Source organism: Malus domestica, chromosome 07, assembly GCF_042453785.1.
Source record: "Malus domestica chromosome 07, GDT2T_hap1".
NCBI classification, from domain to species: Eukaryota; Viridiplantae; Streptophyta; class Magnoliopsida; order Rosales; family Rosaceae; genus Malus; species Malus domestica.
In genome coordinates this window covers 31,657,242-31,669,385 of record NC_091667.1, presented here as the reverse complement: position 1 = coordinate 31,669,385, position 12,144 = coordinate 31,657,242, and the positions used below count along the sequence as shown (strand labels likewise).

General features: G+C 37.2%; 1 long non-coding RNA gene, 1 other non-coding gene and 1 pseudogene across 2 annotated transcripts; 2 read left to right on the top strand and 1 right to left on the bottom strand.

Annotated features, from left to right (window-relative positions):
- The first annotated feature begins 65 nt into the window (after positions 1-65).
- The window catches only part of LOC103411306 (protein ORANGE, chloroplastic-like), a 71,544-nt pseudogene continuing 59,465 nt past the window's right edge, over positions 66-12,144 (top strand).
- Positions 6,508-6,601, bottom strand: LOC114826220 (small nucleolar RNA SNORD34). Its single transcript, XR_003775139.1, has one exon. It is a non-coding gene; the product is annotated as a small nucleolar RNA SNORD34 (small nucleolar RNA).
- Positions 8,773-11,354, top strand: LOC139197603 (uncharacterized). The gene is made up of 5 exons (XR_011583130.1): positions 8,773-9,011; positions 9,096-9,255; positions 9,361-9,429; positions 10,119-10,177; positions 11,050-11,354. It is a non-coding gene; the product is annotated as an uncharacterized lncRNA (long non-coding RNA).

Here is a 12,144-nt window from a genome sequence, read left to right as displayed (position 1 = left end):
ATTTTTTGTATGACTATAAAACTATACATGGCCCTTTGACCCTTCTTCTCTGCTTCTCCGGAATTTACCAGTGAAAGAAACCTGTAGAGAAACAGAAAGCTCTGCCTTCTGGTTTGAGAGAGAGAGATGCTCTGCTCCGGCAGACTTTTTGCCGTTTCTTTCCCCGTAAATCGGTGCTGTCCGTACAAACTGCGTAGCTCCGGCTGCTCCAAATTCAGCTACCCAAGAAGCCCCATATCAACAAGCAGCTCCAGATGGTGATCCCTGGCCATGGCTTCGGAGCCCGACTCCTCCTCTTTCGCTCCGTCTGTCGATTCTGATCCCAATCCCGCCGCCGATACAAACCCCGCCGGGTACTCCCCCCTCTCTCTCTCTAGGAAATTAACAGAAAATGAAAATTTTCCAAGCTTTGGATTGTTACTTTGCACTGTGAAATTTATGAGATTGCAGACAGCTTACTGGTCTTTGAAAGTTTGTAACTTTATGTGAAAAACCCATGTGATTTATCTGCTGTTGATGTTAATTAACCCAAAAATTATGGAAATTGCTTTGTAGCCTGTAAATTTTTGTTTTTACATGCTTAATTGTGCAGATTTTGTATCATAGAGGGGCCTGAAACAGTGCAGGACCTTGCGACAATGGAGCTGCAGGAAATTCAAGATAATATTCGGAGTCGTCGCAACAAAATTTTCTTGCATATGGAGGAGGTGAGAGCAATTGCTTGTTGCTACCACTTTCTCAGTTTAGCATGTTTTAAATTACTCTCCAATTGCCATTAGAAATGTGTTCTTTAAGAATGAGCTTCGATATGCGTAGGTTCGCAGGCTGAGGATACAACAGCGGATTAAACGCGCAGAGCTTGGAGCGGTAAATGAAGATCAAGTTTTCCATCATTCATTCCATTTTTGCCTCCCCTGGTAAGCTGCTGACCCTGTGAAGACATTTATTTTCATATCCCCGACCTGTTTTAGCCATAATTTGTTGTAGCCTTTTGTCGGTTCATAAAAAGTTGTGCAAAGTATTAATCACAAGGTGAATTCATTTATTGCGGGGTTTACCCTTTTCGGTGGCCTCATAGCACCCTCCGTATCCGTAAGTTCTTTATGCATTAACTTGTTGTGATTAGTTTTAACAGTTGTTCGTAAACATTATTTTGTTATACTGGTCCGACAAGACGGTTTTGAATTTGCAAGTAAAAAAAATGAGGAAACATGTCAAATAAGTGTAGTTTCTGCTTATAAAACGTGGATTCGGGTATGTTTCTAACTCTTTGCTGACAATTACGTTTACATCTTTCAGTTGGAGTTGAAGCTGGGAATAGGAGGCACATCATATAAAGCAAGACATAAGGTCATCTTCAACTAAGAGGACTAAAGGATTAAAAACTAAAAATTACCTGATTTATTCAAAAATTCATCTCCAACCGATGACTAGATTATAATTCTGTGGAGCCCACTAGACGATTATTGGCCAAAAGTGTATCAGGCTTACCAAATATAGACCCTCTCTTAGCCCTTTTTGGGGATCTAGCTCCTCAGTTGCAATAATTGATTCAAATTAAACAACTAAATTTGAAAACATGCAATGGTAGTTTAATTAAATTAACCAATAAATTTAAAGTATAAGGTTTAAAATAATAAATTATTAAGTGGCCGTGTTTAACCATTTCGGTTAAAGATGATATATGAGTATGGTCTAACATCATTCATTAAAAGATAATTTTTTACAAGAATATAATTTTAGATGGGGCTATGTTTAGACTTTTGTTGGAGATGGCCTAATATGTTGGATAAAGTCTGAGTGATATCATGTAATTTCTACGGACACCAATTAATCATAGGAAAACTAATGAAAAATGTTTGAAAACTTTGAGTTTTAATGTTAAAGACAAAATAAAGGATAAAATGAATAGTACTAGGTTTGACTTTTTAATGTAAAAATGTGGCTTTTCGTTAAAGTAAACAGTGCTGTGAGTTTTTCGTTAAAACTCTCATTAATCATCTGCAGCACCATCAACTTTCTATATGATAAATTGTTATACACTATTTGACCTTTTTTTTTGAAATTGTTATACACTACTTGACCGTTTTGTTTCATGCCACGCAAAACACGGCCAGAGATCAATAGAGTGAATTTTCCAGGAAGAGAGGAGAAAAGGGCAGAGTACAGTAACTCAGCAAAGGAATACAAACGTATTTAGGGCAGGCTTTCCATCCACACTCCTCATTAACCTTTTGACTTTTGAGCCTGCACTAACACTACGCGTCTCCTAGAGTGCCCAATTAATTGCGTAATCAAACTTACCTACTTACCCATGACTGCGCCCATGGCAGGAGAAAAAAGAAAATAAAAGGGCAATAGCATATGGCCACTGGTGGATCCAGGTGCAAAGGAGATGGGCCGGACCGAGTTGGGGATTACATTTTCTTATATAGGAATTGGACCTTACTCGGCCTGGTTGAAATGGGCCGGTTCAGGCCGGGTCCACGGGTTCTTGGTTTTCTTTTTGTTTAGAAAAAAAAAAATTGGAATTTGCACAGATTCACTAATGCAGCAGATTATGCAATAGGAAACCTAAATAATGCAAGAGGAAAGATTTCGATAATTTTCCAATTCCAAATGCACCCACTTCCTTATAAAATCTTCAACATAAACATCTCTGAACAAAGCAGATCAAGACTCAGTAGATCAATACTCACAACAGAAACCCAGATAATATAATCCACAGAAAATTGAAGCGCATAGCGAAATTAACAAAGTTTAAATATTTAACAGGTCATTAGGTATATAGGCATCACAAGAAATCCATGATAAATATGAACAGATCTCGATATGAAAGCTCTAATAGGCTAATATGAAGCTAAGAGTGACCTAACACACATGGAGAGATCTGTGCTCTTCAGCCTTAGCATCTTCATTGGCGGCAACAGCGGTACATTCCACCGCAGAGCTCACAGTCTCGGACTCCATGGCGCCGTTTTGAGCAGCGGAAGCAATGGCGTTCCTGGACTTGACGGTGTCGAGCATGCGCTTGTTAATCTCCTTGGAGTAAACCAGCAGGATTTGAATCTCGTCCTCCTCGGTGAAGGAGGGGAAGACACACTCGAGACGGCAAATGAGAGGTGACAAATCGAGAAGATGGGTGGTGGGGTGGCTGGGTTATGTAAGTCTGGGTCCTTGGGATGTCAAATCGAGATGGCGAGAGAGAGGTGAGAGAGAGGTGACAAATCGAGAAGATGGTGGTCGTCTGGGCCGTCGTGTTGTCGGGGTGGTGGAGGGAAGGAGACGACGCACTGGAGACGGCGAGAGAGACTCGATCAACAGAGTAAGAGTGACAGTTGAATTCGATAAGTTTGAGGATGAGCAAACCTAAAACCAACGATTCAGATTGGATGGAGAGATGATCTCTTCAATCTTATACGTCCATTCTAACTACAAACGGGCAGGTCCGGGTAACCGCGGTTCCTATAGGTACCGTTTGGTACGCAGATGGGACAGAACGGGACGGAACAGGACTGGACGGGACGAGATGGAACAGGACGGAACAGATGATGTAAATATTGAAAAAGATAAGGAGAAATTTTGTCATAAAATGTTATAAATTTGTGTTCCACAGATGTGGAACGGGTCGTTCCAGGGGGAAGAGGTGGAACGAAAAATCAGCCAAATTTTGTCCCATGGAACAACCTGTTCCACAGTTTTTAGGCGCACTAAACGTGGGACGGAACGGCTCGTCCCGTTCCGTCCCGTCCCGTCCCACGTACCAAACGCTACCATACTTCAGGAACCAGCCCGAACCGAAAATTTCAAAAGCCCGCCCTACCTCGCCTCATTTTTATTTTTACAAAATAAGAACCGGTCCGTACCCGCCCCGACCCGCGGTTCCTATACCCGTTTGCCCACCCCTAGGCCAATCCATTAAGAGGCAAGTAGGGGTCATCTAACCCCTCAAATTCTGATGAATCTCTATAGATGATAATTACGTTTACATCCTTCAGTTGGAGTTGAAGCTGGAAATAGGAGGCACATCGTATAAAGACATAAGGTCATTTTCAATTGAGATGACTAAAGGTTTAAAAACTAAAAATGACCTTGATTTATCTAAAAATTTATTTCCAACCGATGACTAGACTATAATTTTATGGAGCCCACCAGATGATTATTAGCCTAAGGGGTATCAAGTTGGTCAAATATAGAACCCCTCTTAGCCCTTTTTGGGGATCCAGCTCCTCAGTTGCAACAATTAATTCAAATTAAACGGCTAAATTTGAAAACATACAATGATAATTAAATTAAATTAATTAATTAATTTAAAGTATAAGGTTTAAAATAATAAATTATTATGGGGCTATGTTTAGCTATTTCGGTTATGCTTGGATATATATATCATTAACAATTAAACCATGATCCTAGTTCAGAAATCTTAACATTGAATGATAATTGTTGCATTTATTGTGTCATTATGCATGCAGCGATTATAACAAGTAATGAGAATTTACTTACTTGTAGAAGAAGACATTGACAACAAGTTTGATCATTTGTCTTCTGTAACATCCCATATCGTCCAAGGGAGTGATCCTTAAATGTATATTCTCATCCCTAGCTAGCACGAGCCATTTTGGGAGATCATTGGCTTCGGGTTTTGTCTGAACTCCGAAGTTAAGTGAGAAGGTGGGCAGAGCACTCCCATGATGGGTGATCCACTAAGAAGTTGCTCGTGAGTTTCCAGAAACAAAACCGTGAAGGCTTAATCGGGGCCTAAAGCGGACAATATCGTGCTACGGTGGTGGAGTGGGCCCGGGAAGTGGTCCGTCCCGGGCCAGGATGTGATATCTTCTCTTCCTTTGGTCACAAAATTGATCCAAGAACACTCAATGGGACTATTTCTACGTGAGGGATCACACACACCTAAGAAGAGAGATCAAAGTGATATATATATATATATATATATATATATATATATGTACGTTCCGCAACTCATCCTCCCATCAAGGATGCAGTTACAAGCAATTTCCTTCGATTAACTGTCGCCAAATTCAAATAATTGTAACTTCAAGTTTCCCTCCTTTGTGGCTCTAAATCCCTTACAAGTCACACATATAAGTCCTAATCCTAAATGAAATACAACCATTTTGTTCTATATAATTGCACTAAACATGAACTGATGAAGCTCACTACATTTTAAGGTTTCATACAGGTTAAAGATAGTACATGAGTATAGTTTGACATCGTTTATTAAAAAAATATTTTTTTGCAAGACTATAATTTTGGACGAGGCTATGTTTAGGCTTTTGTTGGAGATAGTTTATTAATGGTTGTATGTACAATCATGTCCAAGAAAATTTTGGTTTGATCACCAAAAAAGACAGATCAAATCTGTGGATGAAGAGAAAACAAACGATGGGAGATTCAAGTTGGTAAAGAAGATATTTGCATGTTTTGATAAAAAGAAAATATATATGTGGCAAAACGGTTGGACCCATTAATCGCTCGTTAGTGTTCGGGTTGTAACTTATTTTGTGGTGCTGAAAAACGGTTGGATTTATTAATCACTCGTTATAGAAAAAATATAGATATGAATTTATTTTGGTGGAGGCGGCTTCAAACGATAGATCGAATTAAAACAATAAACATAAGAACTCAAAATACGGTTTCATATTATTTTTCAAGGAACACATTTACGATTCTTTTAAGGCAATCATGACACCATAAATTTTATAGAAAAAACCTTCAGAAAATTTGGAAAAAATAAAAGAAATCCTCGCTCATTCAATCATTATGTTTTGATTGATTCTTAGTTATAAAATTTTTGTGTTGTTGGAAAGCATGAAAATTGTTATTTAAATTTGAGAGTGTGTTTCTGAACCATAAGATGCATTTTTTTCTCATTACCATACTTATTATTATTAAATAAATTTAAATTTTTAAATTTGTATTTATTCATTTCACAGATCTCAAAACTTAAACTGATCCAACGACGACATTAAGCGGTGAGCATCACCATTCCCCACAAATCAGATAACTACATTATGTGCACTAATTGTTTATCTACGGCACAACGTAAGGAGTACATTTAAATAGTTTATTTCGCCATGATTTATCAAGTCGTCCGGTGAAGCTCACCACAAAAAGTCTTATTGGTTAAGAGTTTTCATCCAGGTTCGAATCCTGGCACCGGAATACCATTTTTATTTTATTTTTGTTATAACATAAATCCTCCTTCAGTTATTAATATTTTCTCCAACGCATCCAGTGTAGCTCAATTCAATTCTTATGGTTAAGAGTTCTAAGTTCGACTTCTGACATCGAGAAAATATCAAACAAAATCTGACATATTTAATAAGACGAAATTAAGAATTTCTTCACTATTTAAGTGATATATCGCAAATATCAACAAAACTCATCATTTTAGTCGAAATTTAAAAATTCAGTTTTTTGAAATATTAAGATTTGAAATAATACATTTTACCCAAAAAATAAAAAATAAAATAAAGCTCGTTCTTCCGGGAAGGCCTCAGATACATCGGATTTTATCATTATCTCAATAAAATAAGATAATCAAGCAATGTAGGCAAAATATGTTTCGATCATCACCGGCCTCACCCAACAAAATTGCAAAAAACTCATACAACTTCGATTTTATTTTTCGGATAAAAAAAAACAAGCTGAAAATCTGAAATATGAATGGCAAGGATAAAGGAAATTGCTCAAATAATTAAGTAAATAAATAAAAAAGAAACAGAGGCGATGGTGCAAAGAGATGGAGCAGTTGGAAAGGTTTCTCCGACGGAGAAGCAACTGGGAATCCCATCGCCTCTGCGAGGGATTAGTGTGTGAAAGGGAAGAGAAAGGGGCATTTGGGTGCCTCCTGCGGCGGATGTGGAAGGTATTTATAGGGCCGAGGTTTTGCTAGGGTTTTGGAAAAGAGAGGGAGCGTGGGCCGCATCTTTTGACTCCGAGGTGGGTTTGCCAATTACCACCGTTGGATCAAATGTGATGAATTTGATTATCAAATGTGAGCTCGAACTTCGGAACCCGACCCGATATGCAGAATCCGGAGGCATAAGCTAATGTGCTCAAATGGGATATAATGTAATGTACAATTTATTAAGGGTGATGTATTCAAATGGGATTTTGAAAAATTTTAAATTTTTTAATGAATCTAAAGGTATTCAATAAGAATTTTAAGTAATTGTCTAAAATTCAATGTATTAAATAAGAATTTTAAGATAGTTTATTAAAATATTTAGAAATCTGGATGCATTCAATTACGATTTTAAAGAATTTTACAACATTCAATTGAATTTAATTAGAAATTAATTTTAAAGAATTTGAAAAAGTTGAGGAATTCAATTGGAGAGATTTCGTAGTGTATTTTAAACATCCTCAAGTCTCACATCTCCTTATGAGATTTCGAGGGAATTGAATCAAAATTTTACATGAAATCTCTACAAATCAATTAAACTCCATATAAATCTATAAATTTATAAATCTATTAAAATCTCTTAAATCCCCAATTGAACACACCCCTAAATATGTTAAGATGTTTGATAAAAAAAACCAAGTCTGTTAAGATGAACTTGGTATTCAAACATGCGACGAGAGAATTGCGACCCAAACCCATGACTCGAATCCAAGAGTCAGATCTTTGGCTTTTATTCACTGATCGCGGGAAAGATGATAGTGACCTCCAATGTTACCTTACCGAATATTGGAGCTTTCAGTAAGGTAACAATATTTTTATATTTTTCTTATTGATATATGCTTTGTGATAACGTTGGATTGGTCTTGTTGATATTTACTGTTAGATTGTTCGGTATATCATTTGTAGTAAATCTAGTGATTCATGTTTGCTTTTTCACCCTTCATGTTTCACCTGGAAAGTAGTAGTAGTTTTTGGTAACGTCGCAAAATAGTTGGATAGGTTGAGTGTTTCTGGATCAACCGAATGGTAATCAATTAGCTTTGGACTACTAAGTGAGAATTCTTTGGATTAAAGCTTGGACGTGTAGTTTTACTATTTATATTTTATTTTAACATGATTATTACATCATAATGCTTGTGTACCAATTGATAGCTTGACAAAATGCTGAATACAATTCTTTCATTTTTCATGTTCGTGTTCTCATGCTCTCTTTCTTACACAGGATGGAATTGGGCTTCTGATGGATATGATCCCAGAGTGTGTTTCTCATGTCACTGGTTGTCAACAATCACATGCTCTCTCGTTATCATTTCTGTAATTTAGTCACATGTTTGTATATAAATACGACCTAGGTTTCTTTTCTTCATCTTCTCCATAAGTGCCATGAGTGCCAAGGATTTGCTTTCCACTACTTTACCTCCCATAGTATTAAGCTTAGCTTTAATCATTAATAATCGCATGCCATGAATAAAACGTAGATTATGCAAGTTCTAATCTAGTCATTTTTTTTTTTAAATTTCATAATAGCAAAAGCAATGTCTCCTTACATAATATGGATTCCAAACATTCATGATCTAAATATATGAATGAGTCAATTTACTTATTCCTCGGTCTATTAATGAACTAGCTCTCCAGGGATTGTGAAAGGGGGTCGGCCTAGGCCCAGTGTAGGCAGGGCGACCGTCCAGGGCCCAGAAAAATTAGGGGCACCAAAATTATTAGGGTGATATATTTATGTCACAGCCCGTCCCAAAGTTTTACACTCGTGATTGTAAATTGACGGAATTTCCCTTAAACGTGATTAAGATATGTGAATCATATATTGGTGAAATATATGTTTCTAAGTTATTTGGAGATGGAATTTTATGATTTGGGGTTAGGTAGGACCACACACCTCAAATCCCTCCCTATTTCCCGTACCCTGTCTCTCTCTCCTCCCTCACAATCTCTCATTCTCTGTCTCTCTCCCTCTCCTTCAAACTCACACAGACGAGCTCCAAAACCACCCTAAATCTATACCAACGACGGAGTTAAGACCACCATCGAACTCCTGGAGACTCCACGATCACGTAGACACCAATTTCAGGTAAGTTTTACTTCGGAAAAACCTAGATTCTAAACTCCCCGTGAAAGTGCACTGTTCATGATCTTCGAATTGACTTTGTTTTAGGACAATCCAAGCTCACAGTGAGCTTAGTGAGGTTCCAAGGAAGCTCGGAGTGCTTCGTTGGAAGTTTTTGGACGTAAGAACACGGAGATCGACAAGTTCAAAGTTTGGCCGGAGCTTTCGAGGCATTTTCCGGCGAATCCCCGGCGAGTTAGGAGTCGAGGTAGGTATCAATCTCTTCGTCTCGTCAAGTACTACAACTTTCCTTTTTGTTTCACTCAATTTCGTTGAGTATTGAAGAAGTTATACTCATTTGAAAAATACCCAGTTTCCGGCGACCTCCGAGGCTTTCGAGGCAGTTTCCGGCCAAACCACGGCGAACTAGGTGTTGTGCAAGGTACCATTCTCTTTGTCTCTTCAAGGGCTACAACTTTCGTTTTTGAATCACTTGATTTCGTTGAGAAATGACAAAGTTATGACAATTTGAAAAACTGCCCGGAAAACGGCCGCCGGAAAAACCAGTCCGGCGACCCAAGGAAGAAGAAGGTGCTACAGTTAAAAAAAATAAATAAATAAAATTATTTTAAAAATATGTCGACGTCCGTGACGTCGAGTAGATCACCGTGGTATATTCATATACCCAATTTGAGCACCGTATGAGAAAGTTATTAAGGATTGTTGGTTAGGTGTTCGAATAACGTTTTATAGTTTTGGTGAAAATGTGAATTGACGATCCGACCGTTGGATCGTTACCAAACTTTGATACGTTGTAATACGTAATATTTGAGGATTATTGGAACTTACGGATTGGGAATCCGAGTTACGGATCTTCCGGAATTGGAATTGTAAGTTCATAAAATAAAATGTTAACCGTCACTTAGTTTTGGAAATTGACGGAGATCCGACCGTTGGATGGTAATGAAATTTTAGGAAGTTGTCCTAGAGGTATATTGTGGACCTCTGGAAGTTATGGATTTAAAATCTGAGTGGCAGATCTTCCGGATCGAACTACGTAGTGACGTATTTTATATAAGTTATATATTCTATCACTATGAATTCTGAGGTTGGAATTAATTATTGTTTTAGGCGCCGATCGTCATGACGCCTTGGCGTATTGTGCTAGGGAGTTGTAGGGCGAACTCCAGGTGAGTGGGCAGTTTTGTTTTCCGTATACATATATACTTGCCGTTTCCCAGAAATTGAAAATGCATGAAATTATGTTTTTAATGAAAATGTATAAAAGTATATGAGATATATTAGTTGAAATGCCATGCATAAAAGTATATGAAAAGTATATAGAAATGTGAATCGAATTGCCATGCATGAAATGATATGAAAAGTATGAATTGAGATATGATGCATATGAATGAATGGTGCGGCGGACGCACAGGTGAGTATCAGGTGAGTATTTAATTACTGTTATGATGATGTTGATATATATTGAGCTCAAATCCTGCACCATGGTTTAGTGCTTATAGTATTCACCGCATCGCACGCTCGCCTTGGATCCAAGTAGATGCTAGTCGTACAGTCCACGCGGAGTGGGTACGACAGGCCAGTCGCGAGAGTGTTAGTGAGATTCCGACTGGTGGGTGACCTTAGATTATGTGCACAGATGATTGATGAGAAAGCACTAGAGCATAACTTGTGTGCAGAAGGCCGGACGGGTCACAGAGGTGACTCCGGTAGAGTGATAGTGATAGATTTTGAGCTCTAGGTTCAACCGTACAGGGCTATTAGAGGGCCTCCGGTTGATTACTTTCTTGCACCTGATATGATTATTGTTGATGCATCCATATTTAACTGTTGAATTAGACATGGCATGGCATGATTGATAAAGAAAAATGTTGAGATAGTAAAAATGAAGTTTTGAGAATATATATGTATATTTATATTTTACATTTCTGGGAAAGTATACAGGTTTTACGGAGAGGGGTTACAACGTTTTGAGAAATGTTTGGATTTGGAAAAGAATTGTTTTACTGACCCACTCAATTTTGGTTTTGCGCCCCTCCAGGTTCAAGAATCACAAAGGTGTGGTGACTACGAGGAATTCGACGGTGTTCTGACAGATTGGACAAAATTAGGACTCACCTTCGGGTGTATCAACTTATAAATTGTATCTTAAAGCTTCCGTACTGTGCAAATGGTTACGTCACTCTCACGTGACGGCCAGCATGCCCTCCTTCGGGATGGGGTGTGTCAATTTATGTATGTTTTTATAAGAGTATAAATTTATAAAATTTGGTTCAAAGACATAGAAATTTAACTAGAAGTGGTGGTTTGTCATTTGAAAATAATGAGGAGGTATTGGGTTCAAAACACCATGTGTGCTTATTTACATTTCATTTTTTACAAATTTCTTTTCATAAGAGAATAAATTTATAAAATTTGGTAAAAGGATCAAGAAGTCTACTTAGAGGGGTGTATTCAATTAGGATTCTGAGAGAGTTTCAGGGAATTAATAATTCCAGGGGTATTCAATTAGGATTTTAAGTGATTCTCTGAAATTCTAGGTGTATTCAATTAGAATTTCAAAATAGTTTATTAAAATCCTTAGAAATCCAGGTGTATTCAATTAAGATTTTAAAGAAGTTTATAACATTCCAAGTGTATTCAATTAGAAATTGATTTTAAAGAATTTGAGAAAGTTAAAGAATTAGAGGGAATTGGAGAGATTTCGTAGTGTATTTTAAGTATCCACAAATCTCACCTCTTCCCATGAGATTTCGAAGGAATTGAATCAAAATTTTATATGGAATCTCTACAAATCAATTAAACTCCATAAAAATCCATGGATTTATAAATCCATTAAAATCTTTCACATTCTCAATTGAATACACCCCCCTTAGAAACAATGATTTTTGTTTGAAGTGCTATGTGCATGTTTATTCTTTTCAATTTTTACAAATTTTTGTTTGGTTGTTAATTTATTTTTAGTTACTATCTAGTAGATATGTGGGTTGTTATTTTTAAATATTCGTTTTAATTCAAGTCTAATCTTCAACAAAGAATAATACGTAGACCAAATTTGCAAATTATATGACATGTCATCAAAATGTTTAATTTAGTGCCAATTCATTAATAATACATATCAATTAAAGACTCGAAA